The sequence below is a fragment of the Podarcis bocagei genome, assembly GCF_964188305.1.
Source record: "Podarcis bocagei genome assembly, chromosome: 6".
NCBI lineage: Eukaryota > Metazoa > Chordata > Lepidosauria > Squamata > Lacertidae > Podarcis > Podarcis bocagei.
In genome coordinates, this window is record NC_138130.1 from 65,021,151 (window position 1) to 65,047,259 (window position 26,109).

At 40.4% G+C, this 26,109-nt stretch overlaps 1 long non-coding RNA gene across 2 annotated transcripts in view; it reads right to left on the reverse strand.

Moving 5' to 3' along the window:
- Positions 1-24,635, reverse strand: part of LOC308590048 — a 34,068-nt gene extending 9,433 nt beyond the window's left edge. Inside the window, exons 1-2 of one of the 2 annotated variants that reach the window (XR_014009633.1) lie at positions 24,490-24,635; positions 8,012-8,095 (exon numbers count right to left, since the gene is read on the reverse strand). This is a non-coding gene — a long non-coding RNA (uncharacterized lncRNA). The remainder of the gene's footprint in view (positions 1-8,011; positions 8,096-24,489) is intronic. The other variant, XR_014009632.1, reaches the window with a different exon arrangement.
- Between the last annotated feature and the right edge of the window lie 1,474 nt (positions 24,636-26,109).

Consider the following 26,109-nt stretch of genomic DNA (forward strand, 5'->3'; position numbering starts at 1 on the left):
AGCAGGCATGACCATCTGTTCTCTCTGATGACCAAAAGAGCACTTCACTCCAACTGTCTTTTTTCAGATAACAGTCAAGTGGAGCAAACAGTAAAGGATGTCCAATAAGTGTAGCTCTAGAAACTTCATCATAGCTGCTTAAGAACCTTCTCATCTAACTGAGATGAACTTATCTATATTATAGTGCTGTACAAAGGTAGTAGCATCAGCCCAGGTAGCTAACCAGCAGGGTCCACAGGGTCGCCACATCCCTCTGCCAAGATACAAGGGCTTCAGCCACCACTGAAGAGAGAATGATGTAACATGAGAAATGTTGATCTGCATGTGGGTGCTGCAGACAATCTGCTACAGGTGCTGAAGGAGCCACTGCAAAGGCCTGTCAAGGAACCATGTTCAAGATACCATGCTGATGGCTCCTATAATGTAAACTTGTAGTTGGACAAGACTCAAGACTGTTGGAGATTTCACTGAAAGTGCTTGCTGACTTCCAAAGGAAATTGCTCATCTCTTCCTGTAACAGAAGATTCTCTTCTAGAACATATCCAGGATGATGCCTAAACTCTGTATCAGGTAGAGAAAACTATCACAAAGCCATGGTTCTCTAAGCAGGTGGGGGGGGGGTGCTCACATTCACTTCTGCCTTTGAGCAGGGATCTCACTAAAAGGCCATCCAAAGCAAGGGGGTAGATGAATTCCTTGGGTTCAGAGATGTGTATTGTGATTTTGATGAATACTCATAGAAACTACAAGAGCCCAAATCAGTATTGAAACCATCTCTCCTCAGACCTCAGGAAGCTTCTGTGGCACAGGTAAATCAAGACTTGGAGATAAGCTTCCATGAACAAAACCAAGGCCACAAAACTCCCTTGGTCTCCATGGCTGATTTTTGTGTCTCCATTCTAAAGATACCAAGAATGTAAAGTATCTGTTTTGGGAGACAGACTTGAAGTTGAGGGTGCAACTATGATATACAGTGTGCAGAACTCATCTGTCTGAGGTAATCTAGCCCCAGTTGTGGCAGCATGAGTTTAGCCATGACAGGTGTTGGCTGGAGGACAAGAGGCCTCATAATGGTCAATCAGGCTGGTGAGGAATTGCAGGGGGGGGGGGACCCTTGGAACAAAATGACTGTGATACCCACTTGTTATTTGCATCCTTCTGAGGTGCTATTTTGACCAGAAGTGGAACTTTACCAATTGTAGACCAACCCCAACTCCGCAGATGCCATTACCCTGGCAACATTCTACCATGAATTATACTGCCCAGTCCAGTTTTCTGCTTCTCTCAGAGAGATTCTCAAAACCAGAATGCACCTCTGGTAAAGGGGCATGAGTTCATAGAAGAGAGGCAAGAACCATGACAATGTTTGGAGTGCTATTAAAAAAGAAAGAGGCCTCATGACAACACTGAAAATATTTTTTTTGAGAGAATCCATGAGTTTATTAGCTAACACGTACAGTGACTCTTGGTCTCCCTGGGTCTTTCCAGAGGTGGAGAATATCAGTGAGAAACTGTGGGTATGGCACAATGAAATAAGGAGGTCTGTTATATAGGAAGATCCTTGGGGTTCCCCCTACCCCAGTTGGTGGAGCCTTGTGATGTGGCTGCCACTGAGATAGGGGGTCCAGTTCCAAGGTCTTCATGGTCTCATTAAGTCCTTGGGGCAAATAACTTATGCCGAGAGAGGGCAAGGATAATCCTTCCTGAAAGTTCTCATTCTTCTCTGTTAGACTCTGATCATCTTCACCTCATAGACTGAATCAGGCCCAAAGTTGTCCTTTCTCCAGTCAGGAGTATTGCCAGTTTTGCTCTGGGCTGCCACAGTGAGTTGGCAATCTAGGAAAATCCATAGTGAGTAGGGACTGTCAGGTTTGGTGTGTGTTTTTGTGTTTAAGGTGGAGGTGGTGGGAAATGGCATAACAGCACCTCTGTCTCCTTGCCCTGCGTCAGGAATGAGCCCAGAAAGAAGGGGCTGGAGGAAGGCTGGATAAAACAGAGGTGTCCCTCTCTACTCCTCCTATGAAAGCTATGAGTTAATCTTTTCGAAGACAGCCTGCCTTCTTCATCAGCTATGAAGTTCATGATGTGGGAAACACCCTTCGGTGGAGAGTGGATGAGAAAAGCATGTTATCATACCTACGGGCCTCACATACTCATCAGTTGGCCTGGTTATCACAGCCTTGCAATTACAAACACAGTGGCACAGGGAGGGGCAGTCAAGCCTTCCACATGCATAACGACAGACTGAACCTATTGAGGCCTGACCCATAGAACACCTTATCTATTCACCACCTTTCCCATTCCGATGACCAAGCATGCATGGGGAAACCCAGGGAGATAGTGATCCACTAGTCCCTTTTGCCAGCTATGCAACCACAGCTGCTGTTTCCAGACAAGGGTGACTGCACTCTTAGAGCCACCTGTTCCCAACACAGCATCTTTTTCTTTCTTTCTTTCAGTTGCAGCAGCCCAAACTGAGAAGCGGTGATCAGTTTGTTGGGAGCTCAAACATTACTATTGACTACCCCAAATGCTCAGGAGTAGCTGACCCTGCCTGTAGAAATGACAATGATTAGGAAAATGAGAAGCAACAACAAGGAACAGAGTAGCCTAAAAGGATTGTTCCTAAGCAAAGCTCAGCAGCAAAAAACAAGAAAGCAGAAAGCCATCAAATTAGGTTTCCTTCTCTCTCAGAAGTATATACAGTGTGTTACAGGGCATATATTTGTTTGTGCAATTTTGCCTGTGCCATCTATAGAAGAATAGTTAGCCCCTACTGCTTGTTCTACTCTTTCATTGATTTAGCAGTTAATTCCCTCCCTCTAAAAATAATGTTATGGTGCAATGTTTTAATTCCCGTAAGAACGTAGGCCCTGACACTTGTTATCCCCAATGACCACTAAACAACAGTCGTTTAGATTAATTAGACCAAATGTCAGTTCTCATTAGCCCAACAATGATTGATTGGACAGACGAAAGGAATTGCTGAAGTACCCAAACAAGGAAAATCTCCTGCCCAGAAAACCAGATAGCCCAGAAGATATGCCTCTGTGACATTTAGGTCATAACTGAACATAACCAGCAGCTGAAGTATGCAACTAGCTTTTATATAGCTAAAGACCACCACATGGGTACAAGGATGCATGTAAGTTTCTATGTAAAAATCAATCAAGGTACCTATGGCAGTTGTAATTTAAATATATGCCCTGTGCCTGCAAATGCACATTCATTTTTAGTATGTTGACCAAATGCTCCAAAGCAGACAGTGCCATTGCTAGCAACAGACTGATCTTAGGGCCTGTACTATTCTTCTAAAAGCCATACAGGTATTCTAAGAACATTTGCAATGGTCCTGGAGTTTCAAGCCCTGGAGTCAAAAAGAAGGTGGGAACTGAGGAGAAGCTGCAGAAGGGTAAGGAAAAAGAAGTCTTTTGCCTAGATTTCTGGGGCATTGGAAAGCATATTCTGCTGTAACTTATGAGGGTCAAACTGCTCATATGACACTTAATGACTCATGAGGAAATATGTGTCTTGTTCTTTAACTGCATGCCAGCTTTAGAAAAATAGATACCTCTATTATTACCATGGAGGATCAAGATCTTGGGATGGGATTGCAGATACAAAAACACTGTGATTCAAAGTAGGGTTTATCTAGTAAATATTGAGCAGGGAGTTCCATGTAAATAGTCTTGGGAAAGTTGCAAGGCTCTGAATATGGCATGTGAAATTTGATGGGTAATGTGGAAGGAGAGTATAAATATGGGGGCTGGGGAGCTTATATAAGACCTACTTACCAGTCCAGCTTCAATTCCAGTCCAATTATACTCAGAACAGATTTATCCGTGTAGTGATTAGTTCAGGGTTTATTCCAAGCTGTTTCAGCAAGCATGTGGGAGGAAAAACCACTTGCTTTCCAATAATTTTATTCCAGCTCACAATGTTGGGTTATTTGCATGGGTGATATTATATGCATAGACATTATTGTATTGTCCTCCAAGTGTGTAGGTAGTGCACCTCTCCTACATGGTGGAGAGCTGTCTGAAAATCCAGCAACCCAACACATATCCCAAATTTCACAATTACATGCAAACAAGTCAAACATCCAGTCGTGGCTTTCAACAGCTGAAAAATCTAGGTATATTTTACATTGTATATATCTTAAATTTCAGTGCAGGGGATTACTTGGAAACAACATTGCCCCTCCATATAGTGGTCTGAGAAGTTGGGAGAGTAAATAGAAACCTCCCTTTACTGACATACAGAAAAGGGGGGGGGTGACAAGTATCATCAAGCAGGTTTTATCTTCCTTAATAACACCCTTCTCCACTCTCCTGTGTTAATTTAGGCATTCTGACAGTGCTGCATTTTAAAATGCATTTTGATTTGATTTAATTTAAAATTAGAAACTTTGCTCAAGGCAGCTGACAATGCAGCATCTAATAAAAGCAAAATTAATATACTAAAGAAAGAAGCTAGTAACAAAGCAACATGCAGAATTGCAAAAGAATGTTTTCATACAAATGCTAGTCTTAAAGGAAAAATTTTAACAGGCAGGTTGCTGGGGGCTTATTCAAGTGCTTGTGGTTCTTTAAGCAGCTTCTGATTGTGTTATTTGCAGCCAGGCTACAGAAGCCTTACTCCTAGCGCACAGAAACCTTTGGGTTTGAGACTTGAATAAGGGCAGCTCGTACAACAAGGGCTAGAGATTTACTTTGCTTCAAAAAAGGGAAGCTGTGACGGAGACTCCTAAAGTCGGTGGGATTTCTTGAGCAGTTGACCCTAAGCGCTTGTTACACCCCCTCAAGATGTTAAGTGGGGGAAAATATGCATTCAAACTGTTAAAAGAAATAATGTATGGTGTTTGAGCTCTTGCCAATTTCTCACCTTGGAGAATTCTTGTTTTGGTCTAATGTAGTACTTCTCTACTTCTCCCCGACTTCCTGAGGTGGACTCCAAATAAGTACAATTAGATAAAAGAGAGACACAGCAATACATCCTTATTAAGGGAATCACTGCTGAGGTGTTAGATGCTTTGCATCAATGTTTCCATTATTCCCCAAGTCTTTCACTGTGATGCTTGGGTTGTATTGATGGTTCAAAAGATTACAAATCCAAACTTTACAGAACTGGCTGACAGTGATATATTTGCCAGTTGCAAATTAGTCCAAGCAAGTTCTAAAATCCGCTCAGACAAATGTGATTCTTAGCAAGTTCTGAACTGTCTCCTTCAGGCTACAATGATTAATTTCATTAGACACTTTAACTTTAAAAAATTAGTGTTAAGGTAGCATGTCGATCACAATATCTATTTCCAGCAAGGCTTGAAGTCACAGGATGCAAAGCTCATATAAAGTACTTTGTTCATTTAAATCCAAGGGAGCTGACTTTATTTTCACACTATTTTGTAGTGCCATGACTTAATTCTTGAGTATGCAAAGAAATGTAACGTGTGATTTTTAAAGCATTTTATTATATCAAAGATATATGAATATTTCAAATAGTGAACAGTATAAACATACAAAGAGAGAAAAGTTCATTCTCAATGTGTTCTTAAAAAGGAAGATCAAATAGCAACAACAGCATCAATGTTAACATACATTTTTGCCCTATAGACTGAAAAATGTATGATTTAAAATTGGGCCTGAATCATCTGTAAGGCTCACTAACTAATAACGTAATTTAATTAAGATCACTGCTCTTTAGCAAAAAGAAAAAAAGGAGGGGAAGTTCTGAGGGATTTACATTTTACACACCCACCCAAAAAATAAAATTAAACAAAGAAAGGCAAAACATACATATGTAGCCAGTGTTAAAATTTCAATGAAATTGGAGTATCTAAAAGGCCTGGTAAAAAAATAATAATCTTTAGCCATCACTGAAAAGCAAACAAAGAGAACAATAGGAGCGGCTTTCCCATCTCTAGGGAGAATTCCAGAGATGTAATGCCACCACTGAAAGGGCCCTGTCACTTCTGATGGCACGGATGTCCCTTAAGAATTCTCCCCAAGGTTTTTTATGCTCCCTGGCAGGTGATAAATGAAGCATCAACAACAGCATTTGCGCATCAGTAAACCATGTTCCTTCTCTTTGGCTTCACCATCAGCTGTTAACTAAAACCTTTATGCTAATGTAATCAGAAAAGCACTTGAGAAAAGAATTGGGAAAATGTTTCTTTCTTGTTTCCTTCTCAAAGACACTATTCTTATATTTATCTAATACACGGTCTTCAAGTGGTTGATGGCGTTATCCTTTTTGTAGGCCAGGCCAAGAAGTTATGACCTATTTGAAATGGCTTTAAGTCTGCTATTTCTCCATGAAGCCCATCCTTCTTGCCCTAAAAAATCTCCAGATGAATTCCAACCCTGAAATAACATTTTGGGACAAGAGCAAATAGATGCTAGATTCATGTAGCCAAGTAATATAAAGACAGTACTTAAGATGGTGGTTGGAGCTTGCATTTTAAAGACCATGCGGATTAATTTGTAAAGTATATGGCTAAATGGGTGGCCATATCAGATGCTCAATTTCTTTGCAGGAAGGCCTGGGGTCAGGCTTTTAATTATGAAGTAGCACAATCTTACCTAGCTCAGAAGAGATGTAAGGGACATAACTAGGAAAAGCTCTTGGCTCAAGCAGTTTTGTTGAGGAAAGACTGCACTTCCCTGAGGCTTATGAATTATGGAGCATTCACAAATATTGCAACCACGAAAGAAAAGTGACGAGTCACAGAATGATCAGAATCAACGGACTTGTAATAAGGGAAGGAGATGGTTGGTTGGACAGGGGTGAAGCCTCACTCAGTATTTAAGGATAGGGAGGCTGTTGGGGAATGAGTGGCGCAAAGGCCAAGGCCAGGAAGCTCCATATCTGACTTGATCTAGGAGTGATAAATGAGCAAAAGCAAGTTTCCACGTGTGAACTTTCTCTTCTGCTGTTGTGCAGCAAAGGGAGGCAAAACAAGAGAAAGTTGAATCTGCTATCTTTGGCACAGTTAAGAAATAATCATCACTAGACATTCCTTAAACCAAGGGGAAAGCAAAGCAAGTGTCATATTCAGCCCCATTGCCCTTTCCTAAACATGCTTTTATCTAAGTAGTGATCAACACTAATCAATCTGCTTAGCTGGAGAGTGTTGGGTGGGCATTCCTATAAAATGGCAATAGATTCTGGTGTAATCATTGTTTCCTGGATTGGAACTAGTGATTAAAAAATAACCATCCAAATGTATTGGTGCAAGTAATCACTTGTAATTATAGTAAGTAGTGAGTGAATATTAAGCACAACAGAAGAGAGCAGAAGATGTTTTTTCTATGGAAACCAAAGTGCTAGATGTGGGCACTGTTATTCTTTGTTTCACAGGGACGAAGTAGCCTTTGAGGAAAAAAATTCTAAACCTCCTGCTGTCCTTGATATGTATCTGGTTTCCAGCCTGTAGATAAATCAAGGACTTCAATATCCAAATATGTCTCAGAAGCTGCACAAACAAGAATAATGATGGGAAATGTCTGCTGCTCAATGGTGGATCACGAACACTGAAACCAACAATCCATACATCTGTCACCTACTAGGCAAGAAAATACTAGCCAACAATATTAAGAGGCAAAAGGATGCACTTTTAGCACAACTAATCTGAAAACTCACTGTTCATAAAGAAGTGCAAAGTCCTTATGCCCTGATCTGTGAGGACCCTGGAATTAGTTGTCAAGGCAAACAAGATAAGATTTAAAAGATGCAAACCCAGATCCTAATCCAATGACCATCTGTGCTTGTTCGTTCCTCATCCTGTGGTAGACAAATAGCTTTAAGTAAAACAGGAATGAGAAGAGCCAAACAGACAGTGCAGATATGGGGTATTATAATGCTATTTCAGCTCAGGAAACCCTCACCACAGAGGAAACTACATACAGCTGATTTATGACAGCCTGACATGCTTATTCAGAAATGCCCCTTACAATGTAAAGTGGAGATGGTGGAGAAAATTTGTTCATTTTACATCTAAATGCATACTTACCTAATTCAGACTTTCTGAAACAATACATGAATTGAAACTTAGTTATTCTTTGAAATTCAGATTTTCTGAATTTTCTTCTCCAGCCTGAAAATGTGCAAAAATATGTGTATTGGGGGAAAGGGCATAAAAATACACATATTAGTGAAAATAACATTTTAAAATTATATTAGGAGAAACTGCTTGGGGGAAAAAATGTGTATTAGACAAAATTGTGCATATTAGGAGAAGTACACACTAACATGGATTTTCATGAGGATTCTTAAAAAAAAAAACACAAAAAACCACCGCACCAAGTGATGTAGAAATGTGATAAATGAAACTTAGGATTGGGAAATGGAGTCACTGAGAGAAACCAAAACTGAAGGATTTATCCATCCCTAGTTAAGTCAAACTAGAGCAGAGCATCCAAGCAAGGACACTTAGGATTGCAGCTTCAGTCTCTCAAGGGGTTTTGCTTGGAACGGAGCAGAATTGCCAACACAGAGTGCAGCAGCATCTCATTCTCATTCTCTGGATTGGACTGTGAGCTAATGTTTAAGCTTTCTCTTATGTGCTTGGTGCAGAAAAGTGATGGGATGAACACTACACTGACAGATTCCATTTTTCCTACTCCTTATGCTGAAAATACCCTAATCCATTTTGAGGCTGAAAGGGCTTTTAGACACATCATTCAGTGCCTCAACATGGCGATTTATCTCTACATGACTTGCCACTGGATATGGGAGCCTAGCGCAGGAAAAGCATCATGTTCAAGGAGAAAAACAAACTGTGGCTCTAACGCGTCACACCATAGCAAGCATGGGGGAGATCTGGATCCAGACCAGAAGAAGCCTGGGGCTTGTAAGGGGGTCTTAACCCTCTGTCCCTATTGCGTTCCCAATCAGGATTCTTCCATACCTATTACTCTTTAAAAACCATATGGGAATGTGGTCCATTATATTGCAGTCCTCAAGGTCTGTGGATGCTATATGGTTGCATTAATAAGCCTTCATAAACCCCAGGTTTTTGACAGTCCTTCAGCCATACAAGCAACCCCTAGGATAATAGAAATGCTGGCTCCTCCTTGACAACTTTTTCAGTATTTACACCTCTGGCTGTATGGGTTGAAAAGCTATGAAATATGACTATGGAGGGTCGGAGGCGGCAAAGGTATCAAAAGAGGGCTAAGGATAGGGATCCCTAGGATAGATGAGCACTAGCAAGTCCGAGAAAGCTTTTTAAAATGGGAAAACAGATGAGCACCAGCAATCCGTTCAGGGTTAAATGAGGGCACTTTCCTATAGCTCATGTGCACCAGTGCTTTCCATTAGCTAAAAGGTTGTTGATGCAATTGTGCCCATGTTCACATGCTAGAAAAAAATTGCCCAGTGTTCCAATGCACACAATTGCTTGTGTGCATTATTTTTATGGAGGTGCAGGGGAGGGGGGGTCAAAGCAAAATATGAAAGTTATGGAAAGCTGCAGCAGTTGCAAAATCTACACAGCCAGCAATGATTTCAAGATCCAAAAATCTGTGCCAAAAGAAGGGCAGATAAACAAATGTACTGCTGCTGTTTGACAACCAGGAAAATGTAATATAGAAACCCAGGTTCCAGGGGGCAATTTGGAGAGAGGAAATTTCAGAAATATCCCTTAACATGTGTAGTATAGATTTTACTATTATTATCATCTTAATTCCAAAGAAACAAAGACAGAAAGGGCAAGGGGCTTAACAAGGGTAAGACAGTGAGCTCGTGTAGCAAAATCAGAATGAGACTTCACACACGCTGCATCAGGAGGTTTGGGGCCTACAGACAAAAAATATTCAAAGCCATTCTCTAAACATCACACAGTAGAGTCTCATATACACCCTTTTCTAACATGCTGATTAACTTCCTATAAATTTAATAAATAGTTAGCAAAGCCATCTAGAAAGGCACCATGCTCTACTACCAATATATTAGCTCATTCCCTTGTCTGGCTAAGCACAGTGTGTTTGTTAAAAGAGTGTCTAAGAACCACAAGGTTCCCATTATATGTAATTGCTCTTTACAATGACTGGCTATCTCTGGTGAAAATGAATCAGTGATCTCCACTATAACGGAATCTATTAAAAAGCTGGAGAGCACAGCTCGTCTCTTTGATGTTGAAAAGGAAGAATTTCAATAGGCAGTCTCATCAGGCTGTCTAACAAAGCAGAAGTAAGGGCTGCAGGCAGGAGCAGGCTGATATCATGGGTCACTGGGAAAGTAAGTCGACTGTAGCAGCACATGGCTGTTCAACTGCTAGCCGGTTACCTAAGGGGACAGTAGAGTATGGCTGTGGTCGGGCTTTCGAAACATACAGATGCTTTGATTAAAATACAGAGATTTCTAAAGTGTGCCTCCACCAGCTTAAAACTGTTTGATCCTTTCCAAAGTAACTGGCCGCTGACTCTGCCAGGGCCAGCCCTAGCCATTTTACTGCCTGAGGCAGAGCAGCAAACTGAGATCCTTCTCTTGCCAGTCAAAGGGCACAGCACACAAGTTATTTTGGCACCTGAGGCAGAAAATCCCACAAGCACCTCTGTCCCCAAGTAAAAATAACAATAATCTATCAAATAACTATTTGCTGTCCTTTCATGACACGCCAACCCAGCTGCCTACAAGCGGAGGTTGGTTCATTAGAGCAATGGGCACTGTGGGAACCTCAGTCTTTTTCTCCCTGTCTGCCTTCATACTTACAACCAGTCAGTTTTCTTAATGCTTGTGGCAACTTCCTTATCCTTAGTCCCAGGGTTGCCCAGGTAGAACTCAGAAGGGAGAATGATGGGGACTACATTATCATTAGCTTGCTCTGCTTGTCACTGCCTCTGGTTCCACCTAGTGTAGGTCGCCCTGACTTCTGCCCCACCAATGCCAATGGGCACCAGCTATCACCATTGGCCCCCTTCATGGATCACTGCCTTGCTATGGAGATGTGATGACCACTGGGCCCATCACCACCTGGCAAATAGAAGGGGAAGAAATGGAGGCAGTAAGAGATTTTACTTTCTTGGGCTCCATTATCACTGCAGATGGTGACAGCAGTCACGAAATTAAAAGAAGCCTGCTTCTTGGGAGAAAAACAATGACAAACCTAGACAGCATCTTTAAAAGCAGAGACATCACCTTGCCAACAAAAATCCGTATAGTTAAAGCTATGGTTTTCCCAGTAGTGATCTATGGAAGTGAGAGCTGGACCATAAAGAAGGCTGGTCGCTGAAGAATTGATGCTTTTGAATTATGGTGCTGGAGGAGACTCTTGAGAGTCCCGTGGACTGCAAGAAGATCAAACCTATCCATTCTGAAGGAAATCAGCCCTGAGTGCTCACTGGAAGGACAGATCCTAAAGCTGAGGCTCCAATACTTTGGCCACCTCATGAGAAGAGAAGACTCCCTGGAAAAGATCCTGATGTTGGGAAAGATGGAGGGCACAAAGAGAAGGAGACGACAGACGACAAGATGGTTGGATAGTGTTCTCGAAGCTACCAGCATGAGTTTGACCAAACTGTGGGAGGCAGTGGAAGACAGAAGTGCCTGGCGTGCTCTGGTCCATGGGGTCATGAAGAGTCGGACACGACTAAACGACTAAACAACAACAACAACAACAACATCACCATCACCATTGGCTGCCTTAGGTCTCACTCAGTGGTAGGACCATCCTTGCGCAAGTTGAGCAGATAAGCAACAGCAGATAAACTGACATATAGAATTCCAGTGAACTAAGACAGAAATTTGCTAAAGGGATACTTGTGCAACATAACATGGAGGCAGGGAGGAGACTTATGTTTTTGAATGCTCTCTCATATAAATCCTTCACTGTTGAAATGTAGCATCGTTGGGGGAAAACTAGGCTGAAACCTTCCCCCCAACTTGTTACTTGTTAGAAGCTAAGACAAGTTTGGAGCAAGTACTCTTTGGCGAGGGCTGTAAAATATTTAAAATGTGCCCTTCCCAGTGAATCCCAAAGTATCCTGCTTCCCTTGCACACAGATAAGACCACACATAGAGTAACTTATAAAATGTTTTACTTACAAAACTCTTCAGAGATCAGATTCATGTGCTTTTCCATAAACAAAGTCGGACATGGCTCCCCAAATCTCTTTTCTGCTGAGAGCAGCTTTTGCATCTCATTTGGAAACCAAGGACCCAGAGTCTGGAGGAAGAATGGGGAGGCACACAATGCCAGATGCTGGAAGTCCAGTGTGAAGTTTCCACAGTCCATGTTGATTTGGGGAACCATGTCATCTGCCAAGTCCAGGGTCAACACAGCCATCTACCAGAAGATTTTTGGAGCACTTTGTGCTTCCTTCCGCAGACGAGCTTTATGAGGATGCTGACTTCATTTTCCAGCAGGAATTTGGCACCTGCCCACACTGCCAAAAGTACCAAAACCTGGTTCAGTGCCCATGGGATTACTGTGCTTGATTGTCCAGCAAACTCGCCTGACCTGAACCCCATAGAGAATCTATGGGGCACTGCCAAGAGACAGATGAGAGACATGAGACCGAGCAATGCAGACGAGCTGAAGGCTGCTATTGAAGCATCCTGGTCTTCCATAACATCTCAGCAGTGCCACAGGCTGATAACATTCATGCCATGCCACACTGAGGCAGTAATTGATGCAAAAGGGGGCCAAACCAAGTACTGAATACATATGTATGCTTCTACTTCTCAGAGGTCCAATATTGCTCTATTTGCAGTCCTTGTTTTGCTGATTTCATTTAATATTCTAATTTTCTGAGATTGTTAATTTGGGGTTTTCATCAGCTGTACACCATGATCATCACAATTATAACAAATGAAGGCTTGACATATCTCGCTTTGCATGTCATGAGTCTATCTCATATATTAGTTTCACCTTTTAAATTGAATTACTGAAATAAATGAACTTTTCCACAATATTCTAATTTTCCGAGTTTCACATGTATATGGAAAAATATTGGATATACCTCTGACAATATATATATGTATATTTAAATGGACCTGTGATAAAGGATGTTCTCTTTTCTAAATGAAGAGTAGTCTACTATTTTTAACAATATTAAGCAAGACTCTTGGTTTACTTCAGACTGGAATAATAAGCCAGCACAAAGTAACAAACAGCAAAAGGTGGCAAGAAAGAGGAACAAGTAAGTGGAATGCTCTCCCCAGGGAAGTTCTCCTGGCGCCTTCATTATACACCTTTAGGTGCCAGGCAAAAATGTTCCTTTTTAACCAGGCCTTTAGATGATTTGATTGACATCCTATGCCCTTTTTTATTTGGGGGTGGGTTATTGGGTTGTTTTTATTTTGATTATTAATTTTGTAGTTTTGTATTTTGATTTTATTCTGTGAACTGCCCTGAGACCTTCGGGTACAGGGTGGTATATAAATTCAATAAATAATAATAAATAAAAGTAAGTGCAGCTCTGGTCAAATTCATCACAGCAGTTCTTTAGCGTCAGTTAACGGCTCATTTACACTGTATTTCTAATCAGTAACATGCAAGCCTAAAGAAGCATTTGATCACTACACAAGGTAATAAAACCTAATTAAATTTTATCAGGCAACGAATAAAATATGAAAAATTGCAGATGTAACAAAGTAGTGTTATCTGAACTTTAAGAGGATAAAATTAATTCATTCCATTGGTTAAAAAACCCCACATTCAGGGGTTGTTGTTGTTGGTTTTTTTCATTTTTAATTGTTTCATTATTTTGTAAATTGCTGCCCTGGGCTCCTTCAGGAGGAAGGAGGGACAGAAATAACAATAATAAGGTGGAGGAGAAGGAGGAGGAGGAGGAGGAAGAGGTACTAGAAGCATTATATTTAATAAGGGAGGGATAGTTAAATGTGCAGCACACATACAACACAGTCTGCAGTACTATAGTCCAAGAAATGTTTTACAACTCGATCCAATTAATTCAGCTGATGCTGATACGTAAGCTAAACACATGGAGAAAGAGTGGATATCTGAATGGTGGAGTAAACTTTTAAAAATATTGGCTGTAGCAGGAGGGGAGGGTGCAATTCTGGCTTCATGCCAGAGAACAAAATGACCAAACAACACTGCTAGGGAGGATGTGATTCCTTTGAAGCAGAAGTAGTTCACCGGATGAGATAGTAGTTCAACCTAGCTTCCCAGCAGATAGGTTGCTGTTGCTTACTGGGGGTGAGAGGGGAAGGGATGAGGTGGCAGGGAGGTCAGAGTGGTGAAAATACACCAGCAGATTGGTCCCCAAAGCACACTTCCTCCCCACAGACATCCCCTCCCCCTTTCAGTAAGCAACCTGCCTGCCAGGAATGTAATGTAGTGGCTCCTCCCCACCAGACATGTCACTTCTGCTTTGAAAGCAGGTAATGCCTCTGCAGCATGAGTGATTGAACAATTCAAGTACAGTGGTACCTCGGGTTAAGAACTTAATTCGTTCCGGAGGTCCGTTTTTAACCTGAAACTATTCTTAACCTGAGGTACCACTTTAGCTAATGGGGCCTCCCACTGCCGCCAAGCCACTGCCGCATGATTTCTGTTGTCATCCGGAAGCAAAGCTCTTAACCCGAAGTACTATTTCCGGGTTAGCCAAGTCTGTAACCTGAAGCGTCTGCAACCCTAGGTACCACTGTACACCTGATTTGAGCTGCATCGAAGAATGATGAGCATCCGTACAGAGAAGCTGAGTTGAAAAATAACCCAGGAAGGGTTGGTTTCTCTGTGGGATGGCAGAGAAGCACTCAGTGTTAACTGATTTATTTCTCATGTGACTTAGTGGTAGGTTTTTTCACAAGAACTACAAGTATGCTCTGGAACATCACTTGAGAAAATTTTTTTCTGTTTTAATTGTACAAAGTGGCCCCTGGCTACTTACCTCTACAATTTACCTCCTCATTCCACTCCCAGAAGTGTAATACATTAATTATTCCCCTATTGATCAAGTGGCTAAAGCAATTCTTCTATTAGGAAATGTTTATAGATTTATTGGTGTGGGGTTTTTTTTGGGGGGGGGCATAACAGAAGTGTATACAATTACGGTGTGAAACAAGTGAGTAGAAAATTTGCTCACTCAGAACAGACCAATACATACTGCATTACTAAACTATGGAATTCGCAGCTACAAGATGCTAGTGGACGGCTTTAAAAGGGGATTAGACCAATTAGACCAATTCATGGAGGATATTAGTGGCTACTAGCCACAGTGGCCATGTACTGCCTGCCATATCAGTGTCATTGTGTCTCTGAATACCAGTTGCTGGAGAGCACATGCGGGAGAGTGCTACTGAGCTCATTCTCCTGCATGCAGGCTTCCCTGTAGGTATCTGGCTGGCCACTGCGAGAACAGAATTTTGGACTGCACAGAACAAGGAACAGCTGATGGCGCAGCTTGTGCCTTGTCTTCTAGATTGTGCTAAATGGTTCCGTTTCTATTAAAAGACGACAAAAAAGTTACATAGCTGCCTTCTCTGCAGCTGAATCTAATGCAGAAATACTTCCACAGTGTAAAGCTAAAGCTTTCCAAATGACTCAATCTGGTTGTGTCGCCGTAAAATAATCTCTCTCATAAAACCTTTCTTCCTTGTCCACCTTTGCCAAGCTTAAGCAAATTAAATAGAAAAGTCACACATGGATCAGAGAAAAACTAGAAGTTACTAGACTTTTTTTCTTTTAGGATCAGTAACTTTTCATCTGAGAGTTTTGATTAACTTGTGCCTTTCTGCTGTGCCGTTCCTCTCCCCTACAGTATTTCTATTAAAAATGTTTCACAGGATCATGATTCTCAAACATATTGAAAAAGTTGAAGTAGGGTTTAGTTTTATTTTATTTTATTGAAAAACACCTGTTCCTGGCTTGGTTTGTAAAACTGGCTTCTCCTACATGAAAGGCTTCCTCTTGATGCTATGTTTAAGGGAACTGCACGGAAATAAGGCCTTTGCCATTATCAGCAAAGTCAAACTTAAATCTGACTCACAGAACTACAAAGCAACTGATAACAGAATAGCGCACAGCTTCCTACAGCAAGCTGATGCCCTCCAAATGTTTGGGATCAGTCGGGTCTGATGGGACTTGCCATCCCAAACATCTAGAGAGCACCAGCTTGGCAAAGCCTTGCACAGTGGTTACAGCCTGTGACTTGCAGACTGGAGATTTGGGTCTGAACCCCTGCTTGCCAAGAACCTCACCTGAGCTACTTACACCTCCTCAAGCTAACCTGGAGAGTCCCTCTTTATGTCACCTGAATCTCTAACAGAAAGAGTGAGACATACTGTAGATGTGAAAAATAAACCAGAGCAAGTATAGAGAAGGGGCTATTACTTTAGTAACAGCTTAGAATCATAGACCCATAAAATTATAGAGTTGAAAGCATGGGCATAGCCAGGATTTTTGTTGGGTGGGGGGAGAGAACCTCAGTTAGCTATGTATTTTTATTTATTTTTATTGATTTAGGGGTGGCAGCTGCCCCCTCTTGACTATGCCCATGGTTGGAAGGGACACAATGGGTCATCTAGTCCAGCTCCCTGCAATGCAGGAATCTCAACTAAAGCATCCATGACAGATGGCCATACCTCCTCTTCACCTAGGTCCTGGAGATACCAGCAGAGACATGAAGAGGTAGAGAAGGTCCAGCCTTCAAGGCAGAATGCTAGATGGCTTGCAAAGGAACAAAACTGCTTGCTGCACTAAGTTGTGCCCACCCAATTTCTTTATAAGAGAAATGCAAGGAGCACATCTTAGATCAACACCATTGCTTGAGTAGCCATATTACTTGTTGTGCCTTAGAATAAGTGTGCTTTTGAGTACATATACGTATTGCCTGCTGTGCTTTTAATTAGTGTTTTTGCATATGTATTGCACTAATCTCAGCATTAAAGCTTTCCGGAAAAATCATCACCTGAGTTCGCATTCGTCACCAGGTAGGAGCCAGGATAGAATATTTTGTTTATTTATAGTTTTTAAACTTGTGGTTTTCAATTGAAAACAGATTCAAACTATCGGAACGTTTATTCCATTAAAATTTTTTAAATAGCAAGTTCTTTTTTTTTTAAAAAAAGGCACCATTTAAGGAATTTAAAAAGATGTCATTTCAAAAATCTTTCAAGGGAATAAGTATACCAATAATTCAGAAAGAGCCTGGAGTGACATTTATGCTAAATAGTTAGGAACTTCTGCAGAGAATTATGGTTCAATTTTTGACAGGAAAAAGTTCCTTTAAATTTATAATTAGCAACAAAGGAACTTTTCCCCCTTAAGAAAGCATCTTTTGGGGGAGAAATGAAGTACCTTTTTATTGCATTAAACATCAAAATTAGGAGTTGTCATTTTTATTCAATGTCTTTCTCCCACTCCCCCCCATCCCAACCCTGTAAATCTACTATGCGTTTTGTGTACTGCTGATTATTCATACCATCTCTCTGTTATGAAGCGCATCTGCACCCTTCATTTACTCCCATACAGCTTCAGCTGTACAAGGTTGCAAACTGTGCACAAAATTTGAATATTTTAATAGTTAGCACAGGCCAAAAATAGCATCTTTATGAAATTTCTGAACTTTAAGATAAAAATGTTAGCTCATAAAATATGTAGGCTCTTTGATGTTACTGAAATTTTACCCATACGTATGCCTTAAAACAGGCTTCCTCAACCTTGGCCCTTCAGACGTTTTGAGACTACAGTTCCCATCATCCCTGACCACTGGTCCTGCTAGCTAGGGATCATGGGAGTTGTAGGCCAAAAACATCTGGAGGGCTGAGGTTGAGGATTAGACTAATTAGTTACCTTTATTCTTACACCACTTTTACAGAAATTTCTGTATGTAAAAGAATTCCCTGCCTTGATGCAAATACTTTCTTCCACTGCAATAGGCATGGCCTGACTCCAGAAAGTGTGTGAAAGAACTTATGATGCTCCTGTGTTTTCATTTGCAAATGTATTAAATGCTGCTGGCCACAAAAGCTATGTTCCACCTCCACAGTCTGAGGCAGTAATAATAATAATTTTATTATTTATACACCGCCTGTCTGGCTGGGTTTCCCCAGCCACTCTGTGCAGCACATATAAATATTATAGCACATCAGACATTAAAAATTTCGCTAAACAGGGATGCCTTCAGATGTCTTCTAAAAGTCAGTTTATTTCTTTGACATGTGATGGGAGGGCGTTCCACAGGGCAGGAGCTACTACCGAGAAGGCCCTCTGCTTCTGAATGCCAGTTGCTAGAAATCACAAGCTGGGAGAGCACTGTTGCATTCATGCCCTAATTGTGGACTTCCTACTTAGGCATATTTGTTGTCACCATGTGAACACAATGATGGACTAGACTGGCCTTTCACCTGAACCAACAGGGCTTCTCTTAGTCTCCTAAGGTACTAGAACAAGCAGACACCAGCAGTGCCATTCACTAGTTTCCCAGTTGGAGATGCCTCATGACACCTCACAGGAGCCATGGGCATGTACTCACTGGTTCAGCCATTTAGGTAACAGCAGCCATTCCTCCCCGTTTCTATGCTTCTCAGTTAAAGTCTGTCATAAATTCTGTTAACCTGCAAGAAGGTCCACAAAACTGCCAGCACTGAACCCCAAAGGTTTTTTTCCTTAATCCTAAAAGGCATTATCTGCTGATGAAATCACAACACCCAACTCATTCATTGTGCAAAGGAGAAATTCCCTCATCCCTGTAATAGCCGTTTACTCCACTGAACATATTTCACTAAGGCCAGAATCAGTTCTCCCAATATATGTTAGACAAATTACGGTACTCCAAAGCGCACAGTGCACTGTCAAAACCACAACAGGCCAACTTATCTCACCTCCATCGGCTGATTAAAAAAACAAAAATTCTCCAAAATTTGGACAAAAGGAATACACACCCCTGCTCCTGACACCCATTTTAAAACATCTTTGCCCCTGATTATCCCAACAGTGGGAAGACCAAGGCAATTTAATATCAATTTATTTATAGCCCGAAGTATCCTTGATGGCCTGATCTGCTATCTCATTCCCTTGAATTTCCTCATGGGCTGGAATCCAACAAAACTGGATCCAAAGGCCCACTAAGTATACAGGGACCATATTCCATTCTGCAGCCAACAGTCCTTAGAAAGTGTCTGTTAAAATTACCAAGCTACCTGGTCTCACATCCCTGAATGGCTCTAAAGTCAACATTAGAACCATCAGATCAGTCGTCAATACTGAAACCTAATATGGCAAATTGAAATGCTTTCAAATCCTAAAAGCAGGAACACACAAAACTTCACTTTTCCAGACTGCCCCTTTCTAGATCTATTGGTAAAGATAAGACAGTAACTTATATTTTCTGAATCAAACCCAGGAAGCATCATTCCCTTTGATGACTACAAGTGTGAGAACACATAGCTATAGTAACTTATCATCTTCCCCAAAAGGGCAACTAGTAGGCATTGCCCTAAGTTACAGTTAGTTACAAAGTTATGAGTATTAAGCTGCATTGCATATTACAGCCCTGACTCCAAACAGGTATAAATTCTGCTTGAAAATAAAACATATTTGATTTCAAAAATTGAGAATGAAGGGGTTATTTTTTTACGAAGTCACTTTTTAGACGCACATTTCACCAGATTTATATCCCTAGAGTGTTTTATCTTGTGCAGAGATTTCTGCTTGATTTACTGGGTTCTGCAGAAATTCTGAACTGGCATTGGACTTGTAGGCTGCAAAGTGAATTAGAGCAGTTAGAGCATGTTACCTGACCTGATAGGTGTAATTCATCACATTTTAAATGTGGAGGGCACTTTGTAACACTTACTGCAGGCTGCAGAGGCAGTAATAATGACACCATGCCTTGCTTTAATGAGAGATTTCTAACAAATGAAGGGAAGTGTCTAATGGCCCTTCTAAACTTAAAAAACACTGGAGTGAACAATCAGAATTAATGTTGCAAATTATGTGCACACATTATTAAATCAAAATTAGGAATCAGTTTGAAACTGATTTTTATCATCTTTGTTGAGTGGAACCACTAAACACTCCCTCCCATTTGTGGAAATGGAATCTCTGGAACAGCAGTCGCTTACAAAAATCTGCATCTTATGTTAATACGTAGATGGACAGATGGCCCACATACTTGAGAAGAGCTATCTCTAACCTAGAAAACAAAAGGTTGCCAAAGGTTGTGGGCAATTCGATATTCTGTACCCTTATATTTGACTCATACGATCTCTTAGTCTTTCAGTTTCCACCCCCAAAAATGCTTCATAATTCAGAAACAAAACCCAAATACATGTCTTGACTCTGCCCTACCAGAATACCATTGAGATACCTGGGGCCCACATGAGAAAACAACTGTTGCATTCAGTTTCCTCAAATAACTGAGAAGTAAGCATGGAAACTACCAGTTCAAATTCTGCTTCAGATATGAACCTACTAGGGATAGCTCTTCACAACCTGTCAGCTTCAACCTTATATCCGTAGCCCTACTTTACAGGGCTATGAATTCCTGAGCACCATATACATGCTAATTAAAAGTTAACACAGCTTTTCATTGCTCACTGCAACTTATTTCAATATTAATTGAATAAATAATGGTGAACACATACACATACATATCTATATATCACATATACAACCACACATACGTGCAAATTGCCTGAAGTCCCGGAGAAAATGATTTCAGTAATACAGTAATATGACATGGGCCAGAGGTAAACTTCAAGAAGAAAAACATATCTGAAGCCACCTAGATAGTCAGCATGGTAAAAAATATTCCATGCATATTATTGGACAATACCAGACAATGTGTACGTGTAAGAGGATTGTGAAAGTATAATTCATTAAAATTCCATTTTTTCTACTTTCTTACAGTGTAAATTTATGTCACATTGTTTATCAGTTACTCTGCCAGATCCTGAATTTCACAGTTTCTCCTCTGAGTCGCTATATTTGTGTGCAGTCCCCTGCTGTTTTCTGTTTGCATATTCATAGCTGAACATGCCTTCCGACTTACTAGTGAGCATCTATTATGACTGTGATCTTTTCAGAGGCAGTTGTTCACATTAACTGAGGGAGAAATATTGGCCAACAAGATGTGTTTGTGCTGTGAGGCTATAACAGACAGTGTCATTGCAGAGGGCCCTTTCTAAGCAGCTGAATGATGGTTATAAGGGTTTGTCTGCATTGCTTGGATCAGGGTGCTAATCTTAGAAAACCAAACAGTGCCTAATAATAATGCAAAGGTTGTCTTCCTTCCTCTCCCCCCAAACTTGTGCTGAGTTCATGTTACAAAATGAACTTCTTGCTGTATACAAAAATATAAACAAAGGGGCATAGGATGCTCCTAAAATACAAAAAACGGAACATGAAATTCACATTTTATCTAAACAAGTGTCAAATGTATTTAATTAGCCGTCTCCTGGACCAGTGAGCCTTCTGAAACTAATGTTCAAGGGATGTAATCAAATTTGGCATAAGATAAACCAGAGAATTATGTTAAAATCTCTGCTCGACAAGCAAAAATGTTCAGATCAAATTATAAACGTGTTATATTCATTAATACATACATACAGGACAAATGTTTAGTTTGCCAAACATTTGTCCTGTATGTATTAATGAATATACCACATTTATAATTTGATCTGAAAATTTCTATTTTCTCAATTAGAACAAGCCTAATTGAGAATAAGGATATTAAGCTCAGTACCAAAGTTGAAAGTCCACAAAGTGATACTTATCCCTTAGTTCTTGTTATACGGATTAGAAACGTAAGACAATGAAGAGCCCATTTGTACATTAAGTCCACAATGCGAGAGATGCTGTAGCAGGTCTGCATCCCATGGTGTTCTGGTAGTATAAGAATTCCAAGGCCACTTGAGAGGAATCAGTTTTTCAGCTATATGAGTGTCACCAACTACAAGTCTTCATGGTGGTACTAAGTGTGGGAAGTACCTATGGGTTAATATATAACTAAATCATTCCCAGAGTAGACCCATTGAAATCAGTAGATAAGTTATTAATTTCGTAGGTCTACTCTGAGTATGACTACCAATGGATATCACCCCACATCTGAGTCCTCTCAGTGTTTCTACATTATGAGAGCATCATCAGATGAAGCCATCCAACCTCCAGAGGTGTGGGAGTCAAGTGTAATACAGAAGAAACAGCCCCTAAAATAATCAGTGAAAACCAACTGATATTTTGGCATTTGTGGATTTGGAATCTGGGTTAAATACTGCCAGATTATGTGGCATTTAGCAAGACACTATACAGCAGTACCTCGGTTTAAGGACAGCCTTGTTTACAAATGATTCAGTTTATGGACTCCGCAAAACCGGAGGTTGTGTCCCAGTTTGCAAACTTTATCTCGGTCTAAGAACGGAATCCGAATGGTGGAAGGACACCAGCAGCAGGAGGCCTCATTAGGGAAAGCACGCCTCGGTTTAAGAATGGTTTTGGTTTAAGAATGGACTTCTGGAACGGATTAAATTTGTAAACTCTAAATTATGTCTCTAAATTATGTATCGGTAAACAGATCTCAGCCACAAAAATTTGACAAAATTCCATTTTTGGTTTGTTTTTTGTAACAGAAACTATAATTTAAATCTGGTAAGTGTAAAAACCCCTGATCCTTCCAAATACAACATTTACTTCATTATAGCTAGATTATAGATATATTGATATATATAGAGATTATAGCTATAACTCGGCAAATCTTATTGCAAGCAGATGTACCATATTTTTATAAGTGCCGTTTCTACGCTAAGTTATGGGGCTCCTATGTCTGGGCCAAAGATCCAATTTATATTAAAAAGACAGACTATATTGGCTCTAATCTTGACCCAGAAATGTAGCTTTCATCAATTGGAAATTTCACCTTCCAATTGTCCTAGGTTAACATCAAAGGATTACCTTTTAAGGGTTTCAGGCATTGGTATTTGACACATAATAGGGTTACATTATATTTGTAAACAGTCCAAAGTTCTATAAGAAACATTATGGTAAAGTTGGATCATATTGTCATTTGTGGAGGGCTTGTCCTAAATCCAAAGATAACAGGATATTCCATACTGCTAGAACTGCCTGCAGTGTATTCTAATTTCTCCCTCGCCCCCAAGACAGTAACACCATTCCATATATCAGAAGATAATTTATAGTGCTGCTGTAAATATGCTGCCATTTGAAAATTGGCAGGTGCTTGTTCTGTTTGTTTTATTTCAAATATTTCTAAGCTGCCTTTTAAAACAATTGTCTTCCAAGATAACCACACTAATCAAAAAGTTGCAAAATAATAAACATTAAAACCATATACAGTCAAACCTCGGCTCCCGAACGGCTCCGTTTTCAAACGTTTCAGCTCCTGAACTCCAAAAACCTGGAAGTAAATACTCCGGTTTTCAAATGTTTTTAGGAAGCTGAACGTCCGACGAGGCTTCCACTTGAGTGCAGGAAGCTCTTGCAACCAATCAGAAGCCTTGTCTTGGTTGTCGAACATTTCAGAAGCCAAACGGGCTTCCGGAATGGATTACGTTTGACAACTGAGGTTTTATTTACTCATTACAAATAAGCCAGATACAGTATAATCTATAATGTATTTTGGAAAGTTGTTTGTTCACTATGCATTTGGACACCTCTTAAGATATTCTAACCAAAATTTGCCTGACTGTTCCTGAGCAGGTTTCCATATATGTTTGGATACAACTGGACACCATTTTGAATCAAGATGGATTGAACCACTTAAAATTTCAGTGATTAATTACCAATTTCAAAACTGCAAAACCCCTTTCATTTCAATCCCTGTATGAGCCCCTGGAGAGTTGCCGTCAATGAGATCAAATAATACTGAGTGAGATGACCAATGGAGTGACTCAGTATAAGGCAGCTTCATATCTCATATGCTGGAATAGGGCATATCTAGGATACAGTGCATTAATGGAGCTCAGTGCGTGACTGCAGAATATAAGAGTCTTAATTACCTATCACAATTGCTGGTTGTGTGAGGAACTTTTTGTTAACTACTTATACTAATGATATATTCAGAGCACAGCAAAAACTTCCTGTAATGCTAATTTGATATTTGACTTTATGCATAGCTCATCCTTTGTCCTGTAATGAGACTGTGTTCTGTATGTCAATGAATGCTGAGCAGACATCTTACTTTCTAAGAAGATACACATAAAACTGATGGATGCCAAGGCAAACGCTTATGAAAAATACTCGGAAAACAAGATAATTGCCAAGCAAAACTTTCTCTGCTCAGGCCATATGGAGAAAGCAGAGGAACACTGAATGAGTGTTTTGTTTATGAAGATGTACAAAAAATGCTAATGTATACTGAGGGAACATCTTTCTGCTGAAGATATACGAGGAATGCTGTCAAATTTGAAATGGGTTTTTGCTAACAATGCGATAAGGGTGGCACTAATAGCTCCAGAGTAGAGGGTACACCCTATGCTTTTCACAAAGCATAAAGAAGAAACGAATTATTCAACTCTAAAAGCACGGTTAGCCCATACTCATAATTATGAAAAATATATTACCAACAGTGGCATCAAGGACAGACTCAGCTATAGGTCTTCTCAATCTTCTGGCCAAAAGAACTGGAGTAGCTTAATTGGATGCAGCAAGAAACTACTCTTTACAGTACAGAAAGCCTCACACTTAATTTGCAATCAGCTTCCAGCCGTGGAGCTCTTCCTGGAATGATTAGGTGGGCCACATGACACTGCATGGTCACATGATGATACCAGGAAGAAGAATTGTCTGGCTAGAAGCTGGCTGCGAAGAGTTTGTTAATGTAAAAAAAGGTAGCTTCATCCACCCTACCAGGTCTTACAAATGTTTCTGCGAAGGTCTCTTGCGCCCTACAAAAAATGTGTGTGTGGGGGGAGGAAGAATGCTTGTTTTGTGGGAGGCCAAACATTTGAAAAAAGAAAAAAGCCCACCCCAAGAATTCAGCACAGCCTTAATGTGCAACCCATTTCTCTTTTAACACAACATCTGAGCTTTACCATCTGTAACAGGCACTTATTCAACGAGGAATATTCAGCCCTGCAGTTGGCAAACCTGCTTCAGAACATTTAGTCCTGGACTTCAGAGCACCTGCAGCTTTTCTAAGTAGTATTATTTGGCAACACATTTGAACCATGTGACTAACTCTAACAGCATCCACTAATATAAAACTTTGTTCAAGAACACCCATGTAAGTATTCTGCAGTTTTGTCCCAATTCAAAACGTTCTTTTTGGAAGAATAAAAAACAACAATCCTTAGTTCTTATCTTCAACAAGAGAACTTATCTTTCAGGTTTGGAGCTGACAGCCTTGGATATGTTCCGACTGACATTTCAAATCTTATGTCCATCTTTAAAAGACTATTTTTCTGTGTCTGTGGAATGCTTCAAAACTGCACGGAGGAGGGTGTGTGTATATATATATTGTGGCGGGGGAGTGAATGCCTTTGGATGATCTGCTTCTGAAGCAATTAAAACAGTTTTCAGGAAGCCACACACACATATTTTTTAAAAAAACTTTCTTCATGCCAAATTTCCCCTTCCTACAGCAGTTACCAGGCATTAACTAAGAGGAATGAAGTCTTATTAATTCATGCTCTCCGCCCAAACAGAGAAATGGGGCTTTCTTCCAAGACTGTAACCTCTTTATCTTTATCTTAACTAATCAGTATGTACAGCCTGAAAAGAGATTTAAGAAAAACAATCTAACTCAGCTGTCTAAAGTTATTGCAGGGTCTGCTGTGAAGATGTAAAAGTAGCAAGAACAATGGTTACAATATTGTTTGATCACAATTCAGTTATAAAATATGGATTACATAACTAAGTGAATCACAGAGATCTCTGATATGCGGGAGAAAAGAGAGGAGGCTGTTGAAAGGCATAAGGCTCGCCATGTGCACGCTCTATTCATGTTTGTCTTCACTCCTTTCTGGCAAAACTAGGCATGCTGGTAGATAGAAGAACATAGAAAACCAATTCTTTTTTATTTTTTTCAATTTTAGTAATATTATGTTGTGGCAATATGTAGCAAAAGCTATTATGCATCAACCGCCATTGCTTCTCATGGGAAAAAGGGGGGAGATAAGGGGGGGACCAAGGAAATGACATAGGAAGAAGGGAGAGGGACAAATAGTTCTTTTCATGGACAA